Source organism: Corapipo altera, unplaced genomic scaffold (genome assembly GCF_003945725.1).
Source record: "Corapipo altera isolate COAL_440 unplaced genomic scaffold, ASM394572v1 61, whole genome shotgun sequence".
Taxonomy (NCBI): Eukaryota; Metazoa; Chordata; class Aves; order Passeriformes; family Pipridae; genus Corapipo; species Corapipo altera.
The window spans coordinates 693,656-720,051 of NW_020884910.1; the positions used below are offsets into that span (position 1 = coordinate 693,656).

Below are 26,396 nucleotides of genomic sequence, written 5' to 3' on the forward strand. Positions count from 1 at the left end.
TTTACATGAAGGTTGCATAGGTTAACAGAAATTTGCTTGTAGGTTCTTCAGAATATTTTTCGATCAACAATCATCAATACAAAACTCTGAAATGTTTTCCTGTTTCTTGAATAATGGAATTTTTACATTTATAGCTGATACTTGGAAGAGTTAACTTTTACTTCACGAGGTTGCTATTGCCTGTTGTATCCCACTTTATGTTAGGAGGTCTCTTTCTAATACTGTTTGGGTTGTGTTTAAAAAAAAAACATTGACACCTTGATCTTAGTAGCTAATCTTCTGCCATCACCCTGTTATCTACCTGTTTGGGGACCCTCTTCCTTTGATAATACTGCCAAAGAGCAAGTACCACCTACCTGAGCTGTTGCTGTGATGCTACACAAATGGTCATTCATTTGCAAAGGTTCAACCTCCCAGTCTATTCACGCTGATTCCTTCTCCATCTACTACTAACACATTCAACCACACTATTTTAGCTCTGTCACATTCAGGGCAAACAAGGAGTAATCACTTAATTCCTTTATAGAACAAATGCAGGAATTTCGGCTTATCTCCTTTTAAAAAATCGAGAGTCAAGTGCACATTATTTGGACAGCTATAGTTTTAACTTGTCTTTTAAGAACGATGCCACCTGTGTTAATAATTGTTCTTTGACATCCGCTTTGTATGCTGGAACAAATTTAATTTAATAATTTAATTAATTTAATTTAATTCTTTAATTAATTTAATTTAACAGAAAACTCACTGAAAACCAAACATGCATTGTTCTCAAAACTTTGGTCAAACCATCTAACTAAGTCTAAGGTACTTTCGTGAAGTTGTTTCCCTTCCTAACAGTTCTATTCTGCACTACAGGTATAGCCTTACCATCAAGTAAAGCAAACACCTGATACAGATTTTGGAAAGCACAGGCTGCCTCAGACAATTCTCTGAAGCTCGTGGCAAAGCTAGATACTTTCAGACAAGAATGGATTTTATTTTTAAAGGTCAGATGGAAATTGAGAGTTTGGACATCAGTCCTAGTTGTAGGAACCTTTCCTGCCATGTGTCCACATTGAATTTACTGTCCAGCCCGGTAGTGTGGCCTGAAATCCAGCTGATCATGTGATGACCTAAATCAAATCTCCCATAGATATTTTGATAAAGCTTCATCTACTAAAAATCTCATTAGGGAAGGTAAATGTTGCAGTGACCAGAAACCCACAGGTCCTGGGACAGAGCAACCGTGGGTGTATATACAGACTGAGGAACAAGAGGCTGGGAAGCAGCCCCGCAGAAAGAGATTCCAGGGGTCCAGGTCAGTGGGAAGTTGAATATGAGTCAGCAGTGCCCTGGCAGCCAGGGGGGCCAATCATGTCCTGGGGGGGCATCAGGCAAAGCATCACCATCTGGTTGAGGGAGGGGATTGTCCCACTCTGCTCTGCACTTGTGTGGCCTCACCTTGAATATTGTGGCGGTTTTGGGCACTGAAATATAAGAAAGATATTAAGCTCTTAGAGAGTGTCCAAAGGAGGGCAACAAAGATGGGGAAGGGCCTTGAGGGGAAGCTGTGTGAGGAGCGGCTGAGATCACTGGGTCTGTTCAGCCTGGAGAAGAGGAGACTGAGGGGAGGGGGAGGGGCAGGCACTGATCTCTTCTCTCTGGTAACCAGTGACAGGACCCAAGGGAGTGGCATGAAGACGTCAGGAGGTGTTTAGGTTGGATATTAGAGAAAGGCTCTTCACCCAGAGGGTGGTTGGGCACTGGAACAGGCTCCCCAGGGAAGTGGTCATGGCGCCAATCCTCACAGAGTTCAAGAAGTGCTTGGACAATGCTCTCAGGCACGTGGAGGGATTCTTGCGGTGATCCTGTACAGGGCCAGGAGTTGACTCAGTGATCCTTGTGGGTCCCTTCCAGTTTAAGATATTCTATAATTCTATGAGATATATGCATAATGTTCTAACCTCATCAGGTAATCTTACATATAATTGCATTATGGTAGTGCTTTAATAATCATTAAGGTAAGTCTAATACTTTTTACCTATTTTATGTGTTGGTAGGTTTATTTAATACTTGTAAAGTGCTTTGAGATGCCCCAAAGGACAGAACTCAAGAAAAACTTTTTTATTATTCTCTTCTAGAAGTATAAAAAGGTAAGGCTATCCATGAGCCTGCAGTACAGCAGGATACACCATCAGTATGCACAGCCCACTGAGTAGGGAAGAGTTACACAGCTGGTTTGAGTATTGACTCACTTCTGAGAATTGAAGTGGTGCTTAGCACTTGAAGTTTATGGTCAAGAGTTAAAAAAACAAAACAAAAATATATCAACATACAGCTAGTCCTTTACATTTAAAGTTTTGATCTGAAGAAAATTAAAAAGAGAGCTTGATCATTAGAAGGTACCTTTACATGGCATTGAGTTTATAGAAGTATCCTCTGATTTTAGAAGGGACCTACAGAAAGCTCAGAAATTTTGAGACGGTAAGAAAAGTTTAACCATCAGATAAGGACATGGGTACCTATTTACTTTCTTTTTTCTGAAAGTCTCAACTTAGATTTTTCTAAGTATGAAATCATCTGATTGGTTAGATGTTAGCTGAGTAGAATTCCACTTTACGTATATTATTTAGTCATTGAATCACTACAATGTGCCTTAACTGAATGAATTACATAAACCTATTGCAGTATCCTTGCTTTCCCTATTCCCATGCTATAATTACTTCATGTAGCCTTTCTAAAAGCACACTAATCTCTTCAGAGCAGAAACTCATTTCTTAATGAAAACTGTAGAAATACACTGAGTGCTGCAGAAATAACAAAATAACAGGACTTCTTTTCCCAATTAGTTGCAATATGTTGCTTAATATTAATACATTTTTAATAATATATTAATAATAGTTGCATAATGTAGAAAATGCCCTATCCAACAGCAACCCAATACCTGTAAGAAATAGCAATTTCACCAGTTCTTTTCAGCTTGACAGTCCCAAATCTCACAGAGGCTGTCACCAAGGTTATGAAGCTGCTTTTGCCACATAACACTGACATCCAGGTTGATGGCTGCATGATTTGTAAGCCTTTTTCTAAAAAGACAAAACCAAATAAAGTTGTATGCAACTAAACATGTCTGATCAACTCAATTAGTAGAGGGGTTTTTTTAAGAAAGCATCTTATACCTCCTTATCTAGTGACCAGTTTAGCCCTTTGGTTCAAGCAGCAGGATGCATCATATCTCATCTCCACAAACCCTGCTACAAACTTGCTTAGCTCTGGAACTAAGGTTCTCATTCATTTTTCTGTCTGGTCCTCTCTGGATTTTAAGTCAGGATGCACTTCTAGTCTCTCCTTTGATTGCACACCACTGTCTTTCCCTTCCTGTTCTATCTTTCCAGCTTTCTCCCCCCATTAAATGTTTGAATACAACATGGGTTTTACTCATTTTTATGGTGAATAATACAGGCCCAGATGCCTCATCCAGGAACATGTGTAAATAAGTGCAAATAGAGAATTAGTGTATTTGAGACAGGTACAACTGTCTGTTTTGCCTGGAGGAGCCAGTGTCTGGACACTGTGCCATCCATTCTTCTGTGCTCTGAAAGCAATGAATGAGTTAAAATAAACAATGAATGATTTTACACAGAAACCACCAGGAATGCATATTCCTACTGGTTTGTCTTTTTGGCTACATTTGCCTTTTGAGAATACCAGTTGGGAAAATTGTTTAGAACTCAGACACAGTGAACAATAAAAGTGCTCTAAACTAAGCTGCTAGAAAAGTCAGTGTGTAGATGGAACATGTTACAGCTGCATCAAGAAAAAGCTGTGTAGCTCAGCAAAACAGAAACTTAGGAGGGTTCCAGAGCTGAGATCTAGTAGACATTTGGAATATAAAGGAAGTTTAATCCCTGAGTAAACAGACAACTTCAAGGATCAAGGGGCAGATTCTTCATAGCTATCCCTTTTTAGAAAGGGAAACACCGACCTTTCTGAAAAAGACTTTGCATTCTTATCTCACTGTTGTAAAAATCCTTCCAAAATCCGAAGTGAGACCTAGTAGCATTGTAACTGCAACTGGAATAATTAAGAGATTCAGATTTAGAGAAACAAATACGGTAGAAAATCTTCAGCTAACTGAAGACTGACAGAAAAAAAACCCAGCAAATAAATCCAACACTGTTTCTCATGTGAATGCCATCCAGCTTGCTTTTTCTCCCTCTCTCTGTCCCCAAAGAGCAAAAACCTACTGTATAATGCCTTCTGAAGGCTGTCTGCCTGCTATCCTCACTGCCCACCTACCGTAGGGAGCAGCTCCTCCCACCTGCACATAAAAGCCAAGTGCATGCTACCAGCAGCAGATCAGAGCACTTTCTCAGTCCTCCAGTGTTTTGAACCAGTGATCTTCTCTTCTTGGATCTTGTATACTCAAGGTAAGACTACTGCTACTTCAGGTTTCTGTTCTAACCAGCTATTGTGAGGAAATCTTAATGTGAACTCTAGCACTGCCTTGCTGGGTGGTGCTGGCTCCCCACCCCCCCTTTTTTTTCAGATGTAGTGTCATCTGACATTTAAGTTAGTAACAGTCTGTTGTTTTAGCAATGAAATAAAAGCAGATCTTGCTGGGAAACACTGTGGCTTAGAAAAGGTCTTCTCTCCTTTTCTGATTGATTTTGAAGAGATTAGTATACCCAGACCAATTATAACAATTTATTATCCCTCTTAATAGTTCCCCTCTCAGTCCAGTCAAAGTTATCAAAAAAATTCACTGCAAAGCTTCCTTAAATTCTGTTTGAGGGGGAAAAAAAAAGCTTAGTGCTAATTTAAGGAAGGGATTGGTTTTTGTTGCTAATATCATTTACTAGCCAGATTGAGACAACCTTCAGACTGAAGTGCATCTTTACATGTTTCACTACCTTTAAAAAAAAGTGTGATGGAACTTAAGCCCGCACAGAAGCACAGTAATAAAGCTGATGTAATTCATCATCTGGCACCAAATATGCTTAAAGTACATATTTTACCAACAAAGTTCTGTTTCTTGGAACAACAGACCTTGTGTCTCTATGAAACTTTTATATCAGCTTGTTTATATTTTACCTACAGTTTGCCTACATAGGCATTTCTAATGCTAGAGGATAGAGATAGCTACTGAACAGTTAAAACTTTAAAAAATAGGTGGTTTCAAAATTATATTTGCACTCCCATCCATGCATCTATCCATCCACACTGAGATGAATCTATTAGTGACCAGTACCAGGCTGTCATGTTGTGTGAGTCAGTGCACTTTTAACACACAGTCACCTGTTTAAAGAAATTCCATCATAGAAATCCTAATCCTAGAATGCCTCTCTCCAGTGCTCAGAGAGGAGGGAAAGCATGAACTGCCAAAAGCAAGCAGCTAATGCTGTCTGTAAATATGCAATACATTCTGCAGTAAAGAATGATTTAATACCCAATTTTCTTTATAAATTGACTCTTTTTTGATCTTTCCACAAATAAAAAGCCTTCTCTAAGAATTATATCCACATATAGCTTTACTCATATTAGCTGCAATATTTTAAGCTGTAGCACTGTATAACAACAGCAGAACTCTGCTCAAAGTGCCCTTTTCTTCATACTGTATCTAAGATTTTTTATGTATTTTATATCTTATCTATTCTAACTAACGGGGAAAAGAAAATACTGCCTTCAGCTACTTGCCTGGAAGATTACATAAGTATCTTTAAAAAAACCCAAACAAATGACAAAAATCCAAAACCCAAACAAATTTAACTATTCAAAAAACAAAGTGCAGTGCTTTCTGCAGCAGACTTAGAGCAAAACTATTTCTGCATCCAGGAGTTCATATAAATTGCCCACAGAAAACAGGAATAGAGCCCAGTTGTTTTCCTCATGACTGGCCACAAAATTTTATTCCTTAGCTAACATCTGATTTTTATAGCAAACCTCCCTTTCCCTTCCAAAAACACCCCTGTTGCAAAACACAATATGTGATTTTATGTGTAATGCATACAGAATTTAGGTCTACAATCTGGCAGTTAAGCCTCATTTGTTCACACAGAATTTTACTCTATCAGATAAATCAAAAGTTTTAACAGAGCAATGTTCATGGAAAAAAAAATGCATTTGCCACAGGAAATGTGTTTATAGCAAAATACTTTTTATTAAAGCTTGCTGTGAAATGTAATGGTTTGGCATTTGAAAAATGGATTGCAGGACATATTAAGAAAACTCTTTTCAAAGGAATGCATCTAATTTAGATCAGAATCTCCTCTGAGCAGTTTCTCTTTTAAGCTGAGTAGATAATTCATCTTAGCATCACTCTGCAGCAGGGGATGAAGGGAAACTACACCCAGAAGATCTCCAAGAGAACTGAGATGTCTAGGAATGCATTTATTGACCTCTGTGCTGATCTGAATCTCCTTTTTGCAAGATTAAAGTGTAGTGATGTTAGAATGAAAAATAAAAATACTGTAATTTTAAAATAATGCTACAACCACAATACTTTTAAAAAGTGAATCAGTGGGAGAACAAGGAATTCAGATTTTCTGAGTAATTATCATAAAATTTTAAATAATAAAGTCAAGGTAAAGAGACATCAATTTTTTCAGCAACAGACCAGTTAAGCTGAGCAGGGATGCTCAGCTATTTCTCCTGGTAGTTATGCTTAGGTTTTTTAGGTGTTTATTTAGGGCACTAATATCCACTTAAGCCACCAGCTTCCAGTGCTGTCTAGAGTGTTAGACTAGACACCTAGAAACACAGGATAAACATATCACTGTCTGCTATCTATGCATAGTTCTGCCACCACCACTGCTTGTGAAACATTCTTACCTTCATGAATTTATTTTCACACAACTCTCTATAGGGAGAGATTATGTTTTCCTCTGGCCATGCTGCCACTAAATATATGAACTCTTTTGCTTATGGTTACAGTGAAAATTCATGGTAGAGTGTCAGATTTAGCAGTTCTGGGTTCCAGGCCAGCACTTTAATTCCACAATTCATTTTGTATTCAGCCTTATAAAGTCCACCCCTTTGTAGCTGATCTGTCTTTGCACGACTCTTTAGGGCTGAACAGCAAGGAGAATTCCAGTGACAAATCCTGAGAGAGGTAATTTACTCCTAACACTTTCAAACTTCCTGGGAAACCCTTTACAAACGCCTTAACAGGATTTACAAATAAACCCTTCTTGGAGAGGGTAAATAAACAAATAGCCAAATGCCCAGCTCTTTCTTACACCCTGTGGTGAAAGGAGACCAACCTACTCTTGGAAGGATGTGGAAGTAGAAATCTACTGACATAGACTAGAAATGATGGGCAACAACTAAAAGAACTCAGTTTTGGTAACTCAGTAGCAGTAAAAGCTCAAAGAGAAGCATATGATGCATAAGCAAAATTATTCAAAGGATCTTGCAGGGGGCATAGAATATAAAAGAAAGTCTTCCTTTCTTTTCTACACTGGCAATCATGTGCCAATTCTATAAACGTATAGGATATAATTTCACGCCCATTAAAACAAACAAACAAAAACCCAACCACCAGCTTTGCCCTATCCCTTCAGTTTTTAACTCTAGAGTTAATTTATGAGGGTACAGGCTCGTAATTGCTCCTGTGGCCTTGCAAATACTTCATTTTCAAGGAAACAAACAAGCAACCAAAAAAACCCCAGCACATTCTGATGCTCAGTTTCTAGAGTTACTGCTGTATGGATGGAGGCCTTGTCTCTTATTCTTTCAAATTAAAAACTATTGCTAAGCAAGCATTGCTCATAGATGAGGTAGCGAGCGTGTGAGAGGTAACTGGAGGACTAGAAAAAGAACCATTAATGGTCATCTCACTACCTACTGTAGAAGATAGGACAATTTTCTTATATCCCTGAGCATAACTACATGGCAGAATTTTCTGCTCACTTATTCTATGTCTTGCTATATATCTCAGGGGAGATAAGATTAAGTTCTATCTCTTAAGCTTAAATATATCCCTATATTTTCCCTTACTATTTTGGCCTTCCAATTATTCTAAGCTGGGAGTTCTTTCCTTCCACAGGGATATAATTTATAATTTTCACTACTGTCATATTTCTAAAAGAGCAATGGTTCAATGGAGGTACTGTAGTGAGAAACAAGAGAAGACAAAAACATCAGAGGTTGCTTGTTCTGTCTCATAAAAAAACAACCAACAGCTGCATTTAACTGTACAAAAGTTCTCATTTTTGCCACTCACACTTCCTAGAGCTTTGTGTGTTTTTTCCTTTTTTGTGGTTTTCCCTCCAGAAAGTGAGATCTATTCCTTATGCTAACAGAATTCCCCTCCATCAAAAGTTGTGGAGCCATATATGTTCAAAAAGATAATGATAAGTCCTGGTTCTGAAGCCTTTTGTAGGTCTTGTGCAATAACTGTGGCTATTCTCTGTAGTCATCAGTAAACAATTGCGCTTGTTCTCCCTGTACTCCTGAAATGTTGGAAGTGTTTCTGTAATTGTCTTGATGTGTAATTAATTTTATGTCTCATAATTGCACTGCAGGGGATTAATACCACTGTGCAGCCTAGGGACATCTTTTGGTGATTAAAACTTCTTCATGCAAGTCCATATTTTATAGCAAAACCAAGATGAATATAAGTCCATTTTTTCTTGAATGGCAGGTGAAACTGTTGAGGGGTGACATGAAATGGACCCTCTTCAAAAGGGAGTGAAAGTGCCCTCTCTTGGTTAGAAAAAAATACATAGAGCAGCCTTATGAGAGTGTTTATCAGTTCCCTCTGCTGGCTACAAAGCCCACGGCCAGATGAGCAGCTGTGTTTGCGGAGGCGAAGGTCTGAAGTTCTATTCCCAGTGCTGTGTGCCTGCGGTAAACTGATGACTATGGTGTCTGTGCACGTATGTGGACATCATTCTTTGTAGGGTCTCATCAACAACTACAACTGAGTTCAATATGAGGGCACTCAAAAATAATATGGGCTTCCTGGTAGGTAAGAAACTTTCCACTTAGGATCTGAGAAGCCTGCTAGCAGCTATGCCATTCATAATACTGCACAGCCAGAGCATCCTTCTGTTGTGCACCATATGCACACCTTGCTTTTTACACCTCCTCAAGAAAAATGCTTGTGTTCGTTACACTCAGTTTAAAGACATCTGGGCAGTTATCACATATATTTTTGGCAATCCTGAATTTTAACACTTCAGAATGTCACCTTCTGAGAACTCATAATACATTTGCAAGTAAGAAATAAACGGTACCAAAAAGAACACTTCAACCTTAAAAAAACAAACAAACAAAAAACCCCTCAACAATACAAACAACAAGAAAAAAAAACCCACCACAAACCAAAACAAAACAGAAAAAGAACCTAACTAGTTCTTTTCCATTCTTATAGGGAAATAACCTGGTTATACAACTACACAAACAGGTCATACAATTTACACAGTCACTTTGAAATAAAGTCGAGATAAAAAGAATATATTGCAAACTTAAGAAAGAGTTTCTATTTTAAATAAATATCCATAGTACTAAAAATCACAAACTCTTGGATCAGCTATGCCAGTTCACTTCAGCTCCTAGGAATCTATCACAGCAACATATAGCATAAATAAAACCCATCCCAATAAAAGGAGAATCAGTCAAAACTAACAGTCTGACATAGTAGATATCAAAGCTATATTAAAAGCCAAAACTTTGAAACATCTGCAGCATATGTTTCCTGCTAACTAAAAAAGCAACCACTCTCTTCAGACCAAAATACTGCTGCATTCTTCTCCCTGAAAGTAAGAAGTTGACAGTAGCACACTGTGGATTTGCATAGGGAACTTCAAACAAAGCATTTGATCATTTTTGCAACTGAAAATTTCAGACAGTAAAACAAGTTTCTAACAAAACCCACTTATGATGTGAAGCAACAACACATGTATATAATATACTGCAGTCACTGAAATGGAGATGCTTACATTGCCTCTCAGTTACTCGACATAGTTTTCAAAGGGACAGAATGGAAGATGGCACAGACCCAGGGACACATAAACCAAATATAATCAAATATAATCCACTGAAAAATCTAGCAGTCAAGTCTGCTTATGCCAGCACACGACTTACCTCTGTACTGCCCTTGCATTCTTCCCACCACGTATGGAGTTCCAGCGAATGCAAAATATCAGAAAAAGGGTCTTTATGCAGCTTGCAGACCAGAAATTCTCCTTCAGCTTGCCTTAAAAAACAACAGAAAAAACCCCCACAACAAAAATAAAAGAAAGTGTTCAGATATTTCCCAGTATTTCTTTTTAGGTGCATTAGGTGATCTTAGTTGAACTCTCAGTTGATAGACATTAATGTAAAACACAAACTGGGACCCTTGCTGGCAAATCTCAGCAAAAAGTCAAGAGATAGTTACTTTAGGTCAAAGTTGAACAATAAAAGCAGGCGTGTGAGGAAACTTTATGTTGCCAATATTGATATATCTGTCACCTCCACTATAGATAAAAAGCAAATAAGCTAAGAGTAGTTAAACAAGTATATCTCAGAAGCACTAGCATTCATACAAAACATATTTTAGAAAATGAAGAAAAAAAGGCAACATTCAGTACTTATTTCCTTTCGGCCAGTGGCTTGAATTGAATTTACCATAGTAGCACATCACATTGTTTGCTGCAGAAAAATGCAAAGCTTAGGCCTTTAGCAGTAAGTCTCTTGTGCTTTACTGGTTCCAAAAATGTCAGTGATTGTCAAAGTGTTTTTGAAATAAAACCAAAACCATGTTAATAAAATGAACTTTCCAAGACAATGCTGGCCAAAAGTGATTCTTAGATTTCTTTTCAGTAATAAACTGCCTCTGTGGTTGCTGAGTTGATAGGGAGAAGGATTTAAAGGACCAAAGCCAAGTTCTGGTTAACTCAGGGTAAAAAAAAAAAAAAAAAAAACAAACCAAAAAAAACCCACTCTGAAACAGAGCACAAGCCCTCCAATGAATGAACAGATTTTTGCTGAAGGTGGGCAGAGCTTAGCAAAATCCAGCTGTGCTTTCAAAAATGGCTGTAATCATTACTAGGCTCCACTTGAACATATTCCAAGACTGCAGTAGTCGTTGTGGGTACATCTTGTGATATGCTGCTGCAGATTACGGGACCAGCCTCAGTACTTCAGTGTGTAACTCACAGGCTGAATGTCAGTTCACAGGAGCTACCCTGCCTATTTATTAAGTAGTGATTCTGTAAGTGAATTAACAAGGCAACAACTGGCAGGATTCTGTCCCATCCTATCCCAGCCTTACAGATTAATAGCTCCAAAAATATGCTCCAGTGAAAGATGAAGGTGAACATGATGAACTCAGTTCCTACAGTGCACACAAGTTGCATGCAAGTCCAGGCAGCGAGACCTCCAAATTGCTTAGCTGTATGTGCACATAGGTGCAGACACAGCAGCAGTTTCTGTCTTTCACAGAAGAAAGTGGCGCAGTAGTTGGATATTCTGTGTCTGTTACAGGAATTCCTGCTCTCCTCCTGTTCAACCAGCCTACCTCAGTTTAGGAGGTCTATGCAGTGCAGTCCAAAATGCCATTGCAAGGGTGGTTTTTTAGTTTTTATGCTTAGGAACTCCTACAGACTGTTATTATCTTTTGGAGATCTGAGCATAACTTACTACATCCGGAAACATGGAAAACATTTTAGGACTGTTCCCTAGGCTTGCATTACTAGTCTCACCTAAAACCATTGTTCATACAGAAAACTGTATGTTTAACATTGAATCCTCATACTTGATTAAAGATTAATTTGCAGAAGTAATTTCTTTTTATTTATGTACTGGTATAAAATTATCATACGGCTTTTAAATTGTAGTTTAAAGGAAATTCATTTATCTCAGCTGTCTTTTGTAATATCATCTTCATTCCATTTCTATTTTAGATTGCTCTTAAGCAACTAGCTACAAATACTTCATATCTAAAATCCAAGCTAATGTTTAGTTTGTGGATGTGATTCTTATGGTATATTTCTGTTCCATAGTCAGGAGAAGATAGCTCTGAGATGCAAATTTCAAGCACAAAAACTGCTTTCACTGAGTTCAGAATTCATTTGCATTGAATATTTTATATCATTCTTTTGAAATAACCTGTATTTTCAACATCACATCTGTCACTCCTGTGCTGAACACTCTCAAGAACTCAATACAAAAGGACTGAAACACAAGCAGAAGAAACTGAATTTGTGATTTCTCAGGGGCATTTTGTCTTCTACATGTGCTTTGAACTTTCTACTGACTCCTTATCTCATGAAAACAAGTATTTAAAAATAAGCGAGCAGAAACCTATTATGTTTTCAATGCTCCATTCATTGAGCACATTTTGAGAACTGGAATTTTAGCTTAATGAACATTCACAACATACACACAGCCTTATCCTTCAAAATAATGACTGCATCTGTGAGACAGAAGGCTGCTCCTGCAAGTCCTACCAAAGCTGGAGCTAACTGAAGAAATAACATGGCACTTTCCATGGGCACTCAGCATCACAGACCTCAGCTCAGGGTGTAGAAACCCTTCCTTCCTGGTTTCTCCCTCTCTGCCACCAGAGATGAGGAGGAGAAATATTTTTGCTCATTTGACTCCTTTGAAGTCTCTTTGAGACTGCAGGAAAACACAAAATATTGTACCTAATGCCCCAAAGCTATCAAGATAGGAGGGGTTTGTGTCAGCCTGTTGTTCACAAAAATCAGATTCATTACCCAGTGTGCAACAAGTCAATAATTATTCACTCAAGAGAGACACTGATTATTTATTTCAGAGTTGTGCAAGCCTAGGTGCTCGGTGGAATTCCACAAATCAGGCACATCAACTATTAAAACTTCTTCCTATTTGCACGTTTTAGCAAACAAAGGAATTAGTGTTCATTGGCTACAAGTTACATAGTCCTCTTATTAATCAGTATTCTATCTTCTATTGGTTAATGATTCTGTCATTTCTCATGCAAATTAGTCTGCTTGCACAGTTTTTATCTTATTTTGAGTTGGTGGGTTTCTTAGGTTGGTGATCTGTGAGTCAGTGGTCACAATCTGCCGCTGCCAGAACTACCTTGTACACAGTTGAAGCTGATTTCAGCACAAGCTGACTTGGCTTTATTAGTTTCTTCCTTATCTTGGGAGTTCCACTAATGTCCTTGTAGCCCATAAATTCTGCATTCATTATGTCCACAATCAGTGGTCATCCTACTCCCCAAGCTTTGTTAACCTCCCCCTAGGTCTGAGATCAAGCCTTAAACCTTAAGGCAATTCTACCAACAAGTGATCTGTTTTTCTAACACCTGGCTATCACTTAGAGCTGCCTTGTTAGCTGCTCTCTGTTTCAAGATTAAATCCCCCTTCTTGTTGATTAGGCTTGAAAGTATACAAAGATCCAACATTAAAGAACTTCCTTTCTTAAAAAAGTTTTACCTATTACGCATTTTGCAACAAGCAATTCCATTTAGTGACAATTCAGTTCTAATGTGGTAGTCTACTTTAAAATAAAAGAAAGCAAAACAAAACCACAGGGCATCCTGGGGGCTCCATCCTGATCGACAGGCCAAGGACTCCTCAGTCCTGAGGAAAGCTACCATTGCCCGGCAGGGTGGTGACAGCTCGCCCTCACCAGGCTGTGGGCAAGGGCAGGGCCAGCCCAAGCCATGGGGCAGCCGTGGTTCAGGGCCCCCCCATCTGTCAGCCGAGGCCCCCCCATACTGGTGCCGCCTCGTGTTGTGGTTCCGTCACGCTCTAACATTAGCGCCATTTCTGCACGCAGACACCCAGAAAGTTGATTTAAAGCCTGTGCCTCCCATTCCCAAAGGAGAGGCAAGAGTTGAAGAGAGCAGAAACTCCCCACAGCCCAGTCAGCTGAGGAGCATTTATGGAAACACAATGCATTTGAGGTTTCTTGGGTTTCGGAGATACAGCCCCGGGGGTTTCGCTTCTGCGTGCCAGCCCTCGGTGCCCCTTTGAGGAGGATCTGGGGAACATTAGCTCGCACAGATGCGGACAGTGCTGGAAGGCCAAAAATGAGGGGGGCGGCGGGGGGGCTCCACTCTCAGCTGGAAAGAAAATGTCGCATCATGTGAGGGGAGGCTACTGAGAAAGAGAAGGAAGGCTGCTCCAGCACGCACCACAGGAGGTTCAGGACCTTTCAGATCTCCCCATCTGGAGGCAAAATTAAGGCCACTGTAAGTTTTAAAAAAAAATTAAAATCCCATTTTGCAGTTAAGGTTCTTTGGTCTTAAAATCCAAGAATCCCACCTGCAAAAAATACTACTGTATATGGGTATCTAGTATAAGAAGAGTAACCAGTCCTGTATAATTGAAACTCCAAACCCTCAAAACTCCCCCAAAAATACCAAACACTTGGGTGGGATGTGAGGAAAGAAATATCCTGTGACGAAAGGAAATGATAAAACTACTGTACTCAACAGGCAGGGAGTTCAGAAGCCAAACAGCTGAATGGAACAGCTTTATCATTTCTTTACAATGTATTGTCCCTGTCCTCCTTTGTTTAGCACAAAGGTTTTTCAGGGTGAGTCCTTTTGATCTATTTGTTACATCCCCTAGCATGGTGAAGCCCTGACTCAAGATCAAGGGTTTGAGTCAAACAAAGAGCAGCAGCTCCTGGATCTGAAGGCTTGTAAATTGTACATACAGCAAAGCTGGCTCCGGGACTCCTATTCCAGTCACTTTAACACACTCTTGTTTACACAGATGATTGGTATGTCTGGAAAGACACTATATTACAAATGCTTCACCTCCCTCTCCTGGCTGCAGAAGCATCCAGGAACACCGCATACAATAGATTAATGAATTTATTCTTACACACACCCTGGCCACATCACTCTCATTTTAGAGGAAATCGAGGCACAGAGAAAGTTGCTAGTGTAGCATTTCAAGAGATTGCTCCTGGCCAGATTCTCAAGTGTCTTCCCATCACGATGGGAGCTAGTTGGAGAGCCTGATTCCCATCTGGGCACCTCAGTGAGAACCAGATTTTCACGAGGGTTCAGCACCCAGTAGCTCTAGCAATGACACTTGCAGCCAGATTTTCTGAGAAGTTCCTTTGATCATCTGGCCACTGCCTCAGTGGAAGCAGAGAGCTCTTGAAAAATCTGATCCTGTTTGTGGGTGCTGAGCACTTTTCAAAATTCTTGCTTAAGTGACCTGGCCAAGGATGCAGACTAAAATCTGAGCAGAACACACTTTGCCTAATCCCTAGGCCAGTGATTTAACCACAACTGTATTCTTTCATCTTCAGAAGAGAAAGAATAGACACTAGTTGGGACAGCAATCAAAATGCCAAACAACTGCCAGTATCCATGCCTGCCAAGCTAAATGCCCGGATACTTGTGGGCAAACCAGACAGCCACATTTTGGTACTTTCCTGAGAAAGGATTATTTCTAGTAGCAGTGCCAGAGTCTGGCAACCTGGTTTATGCTCTTTCCAGATGTACCTATTTCTTTCTGGGCTAAAACCTTTGTGAACATGCCCTCAAACAGGCACACCCTCCCCACTCTTCAGAAAAAACAGCAGCTATCCAAACACTGCACTGTCTCCATTATTCTTAGAGAGCCAGGCATGCTTGGGCAAGACAACACTATTTTGTGTAATGATTAAGAAACAGTGGTCGTGTCAGCGAAGATTCTTGTTTTCATTGAATATTTCATTCATTTTTGAACATAAGCAACCACTTAGCTGCAGTTGTGCTAGATGCAGAGGAGGAAACACATGCTATTCTTGGCCAGGCTTTACCTCTGTGGGAAACAGCAGCCTCCTTACAGCAGCCTCTGTACACTGCATGATTTAGCTACATTTAAGGTTGTCCTGAACCTCAAGCAAGGACCTGTCTCCAGATTCTGAGTACCCGACAGTGTAAATATGGGCAAAACCCCCAAACCCCAGCCTGGATCCTCTATTTTATGCCCTATTTGTGTGAGGTCCGTTTGCAAATGACAGTTTCCAAAGCCATGAGCTAAAGGCTAGCTTAGAAATTCCTCTCCAAGCTGACTATATCCATTCAACTGCCAACTGAGACACTGCTTTCTGCGTCGCTCAGCAGCAGCTTGTTGGACTGTCTATCACAGGACTTTATGTCCAAGTCCAGCCTTCATGAAATGCTTTCTGTCTCACCTCTGTCCCCAGCTTTCAGACCACCTCCCAAGTATCTGACCAGTCTGCTAATAGGAAGATAAGGCACCCAGTCACTAGTGTGTTTTAAGGGAGCATAGATATCACATGGTAACTATTGAATGAAAATGTTTACAGAAAAATAGTTTTGTAAAATAGCTCAGACTAAGTTGTTGCTGAGGGTTGAGCTCAAGTTATATAAGCCAAAAAACGCAGCTGTATCTTTTCTAGCTACAGCTAAAAACAGCAAAGTGTACTGGAAAAACCTTTCAGAGGGGGAGGGGAGATAGTCTGCTAACAGAGGATTACATCTAGGAGCAAGTGTGAACATTTTTCTGCTCTTGTTGGTTCTATACCTGCAATAACACAAGGCAAGTGATGACTGTGGTTTGTGCTTTGACTGTCAAATGGCTGCTTTCACTTGATTCTGACATCTGCTGCACTAATTATTGTAGTAACAACTCTAGCCAGAAGCTGGACTTCAGAGCTATACCCCAGTCTAATAACACAGCCTCAGCTTTACAAACAGAAAAAGTGAGGCAGAAAGGGATGAGCTCATGCAGCACATGTATGCAGGCAGTTAATTGGACGTGCTATGATGTACCTTGTGACCTAAAACCTTAGAGGGAATATCACCAGAGGAAATTGGATTATGATTAGTAATTCTATGGGCCTTCGTGGTTTTGCCAGTAAATTCATCACTACAACTTTTCACTTTTTCCATCTTGCAGACTTTTGTTTATTTTAAATTCCCTTGTCCTGTCCAAGAGAAACCAAGGCATTTCTGTGGAAAAGCCTTGGTCAACTAAAGGCCCAGGTCAGGAAGTCTGTCTTGGGTATCACCTCCTCTAAACTCAAAAATTAGCAACAGTCAAAAAAAAGGTCTTAGTTAGGAGAGTAGTGAGATGGTCAGGACACAGCTTGCTGATAAAGTACTGGGAGATATGATGCTGGAGTGGAGGTACCAGTAAAGGCCCCTGGGAAAGGCTGGCAGGTTTGACAGTCTAGCCTGATGTGCCTTTGGAGCAAGAGCAAATGGGGATTCCAGCACTGACAGGAAAGGGTGCTGACAGTAATAAAGGTTGATGTGCAGAAGATGGACCCTTCTGTGCAATTGGCTTACTCTGGAGCCAAGGTCTTGGGACTGTAGGGCTGTTCCATTTTCCTTTTAGACCTAGATATATCAGCACTGCTTTTCCTCCTGGTCTTGAGCATAATTGGGGTTTGTGTCTTTTGGATTTACGAGGTAGCACAGAGACTAAAAGGTGGGATAATCAACTCCAAGTTAATCAGTCTCATTGTGAGATACTGTTACTCTGGGAAGGTTGTGTTTCTGTCAAATTTTGTCTAGAAATGCACTCCAAGAAATGAGAGCCATTTCCTTTTACAATTAATGATTACATTTCCATTAGAAAGCTGTAGTTTTGAATTGACGTACTCTGAGAAAAAGCTTTGCTTAGAAATTCCTGCTTATTCCTTTGGGAAGTAATTGGAATCACTTATTAAGTATAATTGCTTAGAAGTGGGGAAAAATCCACTGTCAGGAGAGGACATTCAGCATTTCCCAAATCATTCTTCTCTTTAAGCTCATGCAAATTGTCAATTGAAATCACTGCCTACTGACATAGGTCTTGTAAGAACCTGGGTCCTGTTCTTAATCCAGACAAGCATTAGAGAAAACTGCACTTCTGAAAACTACACAATGCAGCCTCCCTAAACTGAGAAGTTTTCCAGTCCTTACAGGTTCACCCATGACACAGCAAAAACATCCTCCAAGCCTGACTGAATTTACACAGCAAAATAAGTCACTTCTTAAGTGTTTAAAAGTCATTGTGAAAGCGAAAAAATGAAATGTGCTGTATATCATCTCACAAAACCAGAAGTAGTTATATTATAAATAAACAGAGTTTGCCTGGTATTAGGGACATAGGAAATTCCATTCAAGAACAGACAAATGGCACATCTTGTCTGGTATCCTGTATCTGGCACAGGCCTGTAACAGATGCTTAAAATACTTGGCTCTCTTGGTCTCACAGTCTCCCCTGTTCCACCTGCCACCAGTGCTATAAATCACAGTTTTCCTAACCTCTGGTGAAAGTCTCTTCCCTGCTCACTTGCATAACGTGGGAGGTGGAAGCACAAGCTGAGGGAATATATACTTGCCCTGTGTGATACTTATTACATTGTCTGGTACCAAGTTTGCACGAATTGTGGTTCTGACTCTTACAGAACATACAAGGTATTGCTGCCTGTATTGCCTGTGTAGCCAGAGGAAGCAGCACATAGATGAGGACTATGCTTGGCTGCAAGGAAAGTGGGGAGCAAACCCCATCTCACCCTCATTTATACACAGGCAGCCAGCGTACCCACTATGAGCCATAAATCAGCTGCCCTTTTTCTGTCAAGCTACTGCCTCCTAATTGTGTCCTACTACTCAATGACATTTGTATCCTGGTGTGGCTTTCATAGTAACTATTATAGTTTAGCTCATGGTGACTGAAAATTAAATGGGTTTATTGTCTGTCAAGCAGAGTTCACTTTTGTCCTTATTCCAGATGTTATCAAAACATGGGTCATCTACCCAGCAGGTCACTTAATGCAGGTTCCCCTCTTTAGTAGTTGGTGCTTCTAGCCATTGTGACTAGTGTGATATGCCTGCACCCTAGAAAACTGACTGTGACACTCTCCCTTACTAGAAATGTACTTGGCACAGACCATGTCTCTATTTTCTACAGTCTCATTCATAACCAACATTGAATTCAATGGCACAGTTGGTTAAGGGTCTCTAAAACAGACAAATGAAAACTCAAAACCTTTCCATTTGAAAAGTTAAAATTAACCCCCCCCCCCTTTGTATTAATTGCATTACAGCCTCTCTGCACTTCCCTGTGAAATATATTAGTATTTTAAAAAGGCTAAAGAGAACTTATGACTATAGGTACTACCAGGTAAGGTACTTTCAAACATCATCTTGCAGAAACGACAGAGAGGGGCAGCTATAGAAATTATGCTACTTCATGTCTAAGCTATATCGTTTAAAAAATTGAATTTGAAGGAAAAAAAATGTGTCCCCCGGTTTGAACACATCATCTCTACAGTTGCTGAACGCTGCTTTTAGAGAATGATCTAATAAATCTTTACATATTAATAAGGGAAAACTAAGTCCTGATGGTGTGTGTGGGCTGTTGGATATACTTCGATATGTCAGCTTTCTCCATGCTCAAGGATTTTCTGATTTTGGTTCCATTCTGGTGAATATAACATTCAGTGCCAAAGGTCCGAATCTAGAGCAGATCTTTGATCTACCTATCTCAAATTTGTATCCACAATGAACAAGACTTTGAAATATCAATCTCCTTGAAAGAAGGGACACATTAAAGCTACTACAGTACCTAGGAGAAGTTTGAATCCTTTAATATATTCCAAATCAATATTACATATTAATGGCCAGGCATAGTATTAGGAGGAGCTCTGTGGCTTTCTGTACTTCTTTCCTGTTTCACAAGAGCAATGACTTTTAGAATATCCATCTTACTTCAGTCAGGAACAGAAGTAAAGGTTTTTCAAGGCAGACAAATGAGTTGGCCACTTGTTCCAAAGAAACAGAAATGGTGTTCCAAGTTTCCTAGACAGCTTTAAAAACTACATAGAGCAATTCAGCTGCTTAATCTATTATGTTCTACACGTCACATTTAAGAGGACACAAAATCACATGCTTTTTGTTCCAGATATAAGCTTTTCCCCCCACAGCAGTCCTAAGCCATCTTATTTTGTCTCTGTCTTCAACATATATGCTGGTCATCTTGCTTGTACTATTCCCAAGAACAAAAGTAGTACTCTTCAGAGTAAAGAGCAGCAGCTGAGGTTCCCAGACTGCCACAGATATCCTAAATAACAGTGAACCAAGTTTCTTAATGTCTGTGATTGCATTTGCCCATTTCTTTAATGAGGATGTTAGTATTTTGTTTTCTGAGGAGAAATGTTGTAAACCTCAATTAATATATCCATTACAAATAGGGCATGAATTACAACTTTAACTGTGCAGTAAAACAGAACCTCTATGTGAATAAATAATTATAAGGAGATATATAAAACTATAAAAATAACTTCTTTACTGCAAACCTTGCCTTAACAAGAAACATAACTCCTTCCTCCCTCAAGAAATTCGAATACACTGACTCATGTCTTTGTTTAAGTGTCATGGTAAATTTGTTCTTTTATAACATATAGTAGTTTAGCTTTGAACTTTTGAGTTTTGGAAAAGGCAGAGCGGAAAAATGTTTTCATGGGAGAGGAGTGCACATTCCAGAGCTGTCGACTGTTACTCGTTTATGAGGCGGGGGAAAAACTACTTTGGTTTTAGGCTTTGGTTGATGCAATTTGTTGTCTGGTATTTTGTGATATACCAGAGAGTTTACACTGTACAGTGAAGTATTTCAGTTTTTTCTCTCATTTTTCCAGCTTTTGCTTGTTCAAAATTCTGAACAAGCTTGAAACTGCCTGATGTTGAGGAGAGAAAAATTAGCTATGTAAAACTAGAAATAACAATCCTTTGTAATATACAAAGTAGTCTAATGAGAAAATAACTCACAGTTGACTGTGAATTATAGAGCTACACAGAAGCATAATGGGGGAATAGAGATGATATTACTCACAAAAATAAAACAAACCAAAATGTGAGCCCTTCATGGTGTCTTTGTAATGTGAGCAACAGTTTTAAACACGGGTTTTCTGCGCTGTTTCATGTTTATTTAATGTATTAACATCTGATCACATCAAAAAATATTAAAATAAGAAAATAAAATAAACTTTATGTAGCTTATTTATTCAAGTAAAGTAAAAAATATCTTATTCTCTTCTCTTTCTAGAAAAGAAAATGCAGATTGTAAGAATCCTTCAAATTTGATACTCAGCACTGTTATGATCTCCTCATTGCTGGATGTTGAGTCTGGATATCAGAATCGGTAGAGTGAAGCACTCTCCTGTTAAACTGAGGTAATTTTCTTCCATAATTACAGAAAAAGTCTAATGCTGAAACAATGCAATTAACATGTCTTTCAAAGTTTCATTTCCTGGGAAAAAATATGGCCATTGAAAAGGATCTATCTTGTCAAATATTTTAAGAGGCAAAGACTGGAAGCTACATGAGAATGTTGCCCTCAAGTCAAAGACGAGGAGAGAACTTCTCCATTCAGCAAAGCCAGAAGATGTCAGGATATTATTCTGAGAGAGAGGGCCTTTGCCAAGGACATCAACTGCTTTTCATACACAAATTGAGATAAGTTTCTATTTACTGAGATGAGTATCCATACAGGAGGTTATTTCATAAATATTACTCACTCAGCATGAAAACCTACATTTATGAAAGCCTACTTAACCAGTCACTGGTTAATAGCATCATGTTTTCCCTTAAGAAAGGAACTGCACACAACGCAGGCCTGATGTAGTCACAGTATGTTATAGGAACATGCAACTTAGGATGCAGATGGGAAGGCAGCCAGTTGCAGAATTGTAATAAAAAATAAAACAAAGCAGGTGACCCACAAGGATGCAAAGACACAACTATCTTCAGAACTAAGCTATGTAAAAAAGATTTTCAGAAAGTTTTCTACCCTCACATGGCTTCACTGTATCCCTTCCTTTCCTGGCATATCAGTAATCAGGTAACGGTCAGTTTTCTGTCCATTGCCCTAACAGAATCACACAACATCCACAATATATTACCATGAATCTTAAAGATGCTTCAGATAAGATTTAAATGGGTTTTCCTATAATCACCACTACAGACAAGAGGAAAAGGAAAAAAAAAAATACAGAGATAGGTGCACAGGAAGATCAGCTAGAGGATAGTTGTATTCTCCTTAGTGTATCTAACAAAGCTGTCATGGGCTCCACATTTGCTTTCAAAGTAATGGAATTCCATTTCAAGACAGTAACCAACATGAAACATAGTTTTTTGAGGTCATTTAAAGTCTGGCTGTTAAACAAATGATACTCCAATTTTTGCCTTTTTTTCCAAGGTTTCATGATATTTCTCATTTACTTTCAGCAATTTTTGTCCTATCTATCTCCTAAACCTGCATTTTGAACCACTGAGAAATCATTTGCCTGAAGCCAGAACACCAATTTCAATACCTTTCTGTTATTAATATTCCTTAAGTTACGTTTCAGCTTCCAATCAAGGTTTGCTGCAACAGTTTCTCTTTTGATGCAAGTCCACTGTACAGTACTTTGGATCTCTGCTAGAATGCACACTATGTCATGTGAACAGTAAAAAGCAGTATAGCTCAACTTTCCCAAAGTAGGTTGAATCAGGAGTTTTAAGGATAATCAAAACCATATTTTTACTTGCAAGCAGAGCCAGTAAGTCATTGAAGCTATACAAATATATTCATATCCACATTGCACTTCATTATAGAAAGAATCTCACACCCAGGAACACAAACATTCTTGCTGTAGAATACTGAATAACTGTGGAACAAATAAATGGAAGAATACAGTGATCTTTGCCCAAGAAGTGCATCATAAAAGGGATTCCAGTAAAACAAGGTGAATCTTCAGACTTGCATAAACTTTTTTATGCCTTTCTTAGCAGACATGAGAAAACTTGAAGGACTTTGTATAGAGCAGTATTATTTACAAAAGTGTTTATTACTTGTATTCTTTAAGTGAAACTTACTTATGTATGATGTCATATACAAATACAGAATCATAGAATCAACCAGGTTGGAAAAGACCTCCGAGATAATCAAGTCCAACCCTTGATCCAACACCACCGTGGTTACTAGACCATGGCACTAAGTGTGCAAGTATGCAAGTGCATGTCTGTTTTTAGCAATGTCTGTCACTAAATATTTTGGACCAATTTATAGTCTTTGGTAATGGCAACAGATAGGTGCCAGTCAGTTTGATATTTTATGTCAGCAAGTTATTCTACATGTGAGAATATATGTGTGTAAACGCAACGGTATATTTCTTATAGATGTTATTTATGTGCGAGTCTTTATAGGACTTGTGTCTAGACCCAGTCTGGATTTAGACAGCTGTCACTGACAGCAGAGTATACATCTTCGTATAGTTGTTTGATTTGGGTTTTTTTCTATTTTAAATAATGGCTTTTTTTCACTGCTAACTGCAAAGGCTGATTTATCAATATAAATGGAAGTTAGCTGAACAGCAGCCAACATAGAACACAGAGTCAACAGCAACAATTCATGGCCTTTTTTAGTCTGTTGTGGGTTTTTTAATGCTCAGGGTCTATACAGGCAAGAAACTCTTTCCCATACTGTGAGATGGAAATATTGCTCACCCTTTTTTACAATACAAAGATTGAGAAATAAAATTGAAATGATTTAGTCAAAACTGAACACTTTCCTCATCTCAGAAAGGGAGCACTGCACAGTTCAGCCAAATTTTAGCTACCTGAAAAAGTGGAAGGATTTGACCATCTATGCCTGAAATCACACGTTTTTAAGTTGTTCTAACCACAGTGTAGGCACAGCTTTACTGAATGATTTCACCATGCAGAGTTATTTCCCACGTTACTTTGTAACTCCAGTAAAAAAAAGTCAGGAATTGGGAGGTCATATGATGCATAGAAAAGAGAATATTGTGGTTTCTAAGAAAAATATTTATTACCAAGCAAGTTATTTTGATTTATTAAATGATAGCTTCCCATCATAGTGTTTTTTGATATGGTGCTTGAAACCACAATGATTGTATAAAGCCAGGACCTTATTTGTTTAAAGGCATTCACTAGTGTTTTTCTTAATAGAAATATCAGTTCATGACAGTGCCAGGTTCATAGAAGCTCATCCAGGAATAAATTCTTGAAAAATTATTTTTTTCCTAGAGTGTCCATTAAGCCAGTGCAGTCACTGTGTCTTCTAACATTAGATTTATAGGATGTTATAATTAACAACAGGTGATGGGCAGCACTACATGCACAGCAAGTGAAGTGAAAAGACTGGCAACTCAAGAAGCACTTGTGATTCATCAAAACTTTTGCCTGCATAAACTCAGCAGTAAACCTGATAGGTTTGCTGGCAGTTGTTTTGGGTTAGGGTTTTTTTTGTTTGTTTTTTTTGTTTTTAATTCCACCACCACCATTTTTCCTTTTTCAAGTCAAGGATTAGAGACCATCCGTCTGTTTTTAGAATTCTGTAGCTTTTTCTCTTCTGTGTTTACTATCTATATAATGAAACAAATTATGCTTTACCCTACTCACAGAGGACTTCTTAGAGGATTATGAACAAGCCCACTCAAAATTTTGAAACTATGCAGATTTTTAAGAGACACTTGTGTCTCCGTTATTCCAGCTCTCTCAAACTCACATTCTGTACAAGTAACAAAAAGGAAAAAAAAGGTTCAAAAATACATACACTCTCCAATTTTAAGCAGTTCTTCGCTTAGGACTATAAAGGAGGGCAGAGGACATTGAAAAACATGAATTGGCAGAACAAAAATATGTCCCGAATGAGTTTTCATTTGCATAGCTAAACTAATGCCTTTTTTTTTTTTATTCAGTTGTGAGAATATAAGTGAGGCAAGGTATGTTGGGAAAGGAAATGGCTTTGTTTAACCAAGTGACAAAGAACATGGATCCCAAATCTTCCCAGAGATCTAACTTATATGAATCATCTCCAATGTACTAACCTGATATGACCGTGATATTCATGAGATAATTACATGTTGTAAAATATTGATCATAACAAAGGAATAGTTTTTTTAATTAAAAACCATCTGTTTTGGATAATTGACTATATATCCTTATGCACATTAGTAAATACTTTAAATGCAGTAATTGGTAGAAGTACATAGGAATAGTAAAAAAAAAGAAGGAAATCAGTATTTGTACTGTAGAAAGGATCGGAGGTTTTTCATGGATTTATTCCATGCTCTTGCCAGTATCATTCTCTGAGTTCCTCTACAAATAACTCTCATACATGAAATTAATTTCTACTGGAACTCAGTGTGTTTCTTCCCTGCTTTTATCCTTCCCACCCCAAAATACACTTTAATTAGTAACCTTAAAGTCCTTAGTTTTATTATGTTAGAGAGCAATGACTATAATTCTAGATTTTATGTTACCAGGGTGCCAACAGGAACACATGGTGCAATGGTGACTTTATCCTGCCTGTTGCAGAGTTCGCACTTCATTAAAATTCACATTGCATTGCTTATCTATAACTGAGGCAAAAATTTGCCCAGGGGAACACTTGTTACTCTGGGTAATTAATCAGCGGTGATGGGAAATTTTTCTTAGTGTTCTTGATAATCTCTAGGGCATCATCCAACTGTGAAATTTTGGCCTTACTGAAGTGGAAAGCGAATTTCATCAGTGACTAGAACAGGCCAAGACATTTCTCACAAAGCACTTCTCGACCTGGTGTCATCTGGCAAAGCTTCTCTGTGCAGTCTTTTTTTCAGAGTTGGAGAAGCAGTTCATTTCTATTAAATATTTCACATGCATACATTAAAAGTCCTTTCTTTTAGTAATCATTAGCATATTTTAAGAAAGGTTCTGCACATTCTTCAGGGTAAATACCTTTTTTAAGAGCTTGAATCTATACTCAAAGTCTGTGAGCTCAGTGAACTTGGGATCACATCCTCAATAAGAAAGTTGTGGGTTTGCATATGCAGGGATAAAACACATAAGACTGTCAAAATGCTTAAAGATTCAAGTACATATCTTGAAACAGCCTGAAACCTTCCACTTTCTAGAGCGAGGTTAGACTCAAAAATAATTTTTTTATTAAAAAGTTATACTCCCTCCATCAGATGCTCAAATTTAGAGTTGCAATACTGAAAATAATTATCACTTTAAAAAAATCTCAAAACGCAATAGCATTTTATTTTTATGGTTGCTAGGCATAGGTTTTCAAATTTGTATATGCTGAGACCAAGCAGAGGAGTATTTTTCTCACTGAAGTGCTTCAGGATAGTTGAACTTCTACTGCACAAAAGTAGTAGAAATTTTAAAAAGACTGAAAATGTTTTCAATTCAAAAGTAGAATCCTCTCCAACCCAAAGAACTATTGAAATGTCCAAGGACAAAATAGAGCTAGGTCTATTAGAAAAAAGGTCAGTGATTTAGACAAGTGTTACACAGAGCTGAAACCAACTCAGCAATTTTATTTCCTCTCTTCAGCTCTTCCAGGTACAAGTTTACTGTTACTGACTGTAAAAGACGAATTAACACTTATTTCACATTTTTATCAACTATTCATTAGTTTAGCCATCCTAGTCCTAAAACCGATATTTTTTTCCAGCTATATCTATTTATAACAACATTATTT

At 38.6% G+C, this 26,396-nt stretch overlaps 1 protein-coding gene across 2 annotated transcripts in view; it reads left to right on the top strand.

Annotated features, from left to right (window-relative positions):
• Positions 1 to 4,308: 4,308 nt before the first annotated feature.
• The window catches only part of COL8A1 (collagen type VIII alpha 1 chain), an 87,350-nt gene continuing 65,262 nt past the window's right edge, over positions 4,309 to 26,396 (top strand). For both annotated transcript variants that reach the window (XM_027653398.1, XM_027653399.1), the window contains exons 1-2: positions 4,309 to 4,409; positions 20,967 to 21,093. The gene's annotated coding sequence lies outside the window, so the exon portion shown is untranslated. The remainder of the gene's footprint in view (positions 4,410 to 20,966; positions 21,094 to 26,396) is intronic.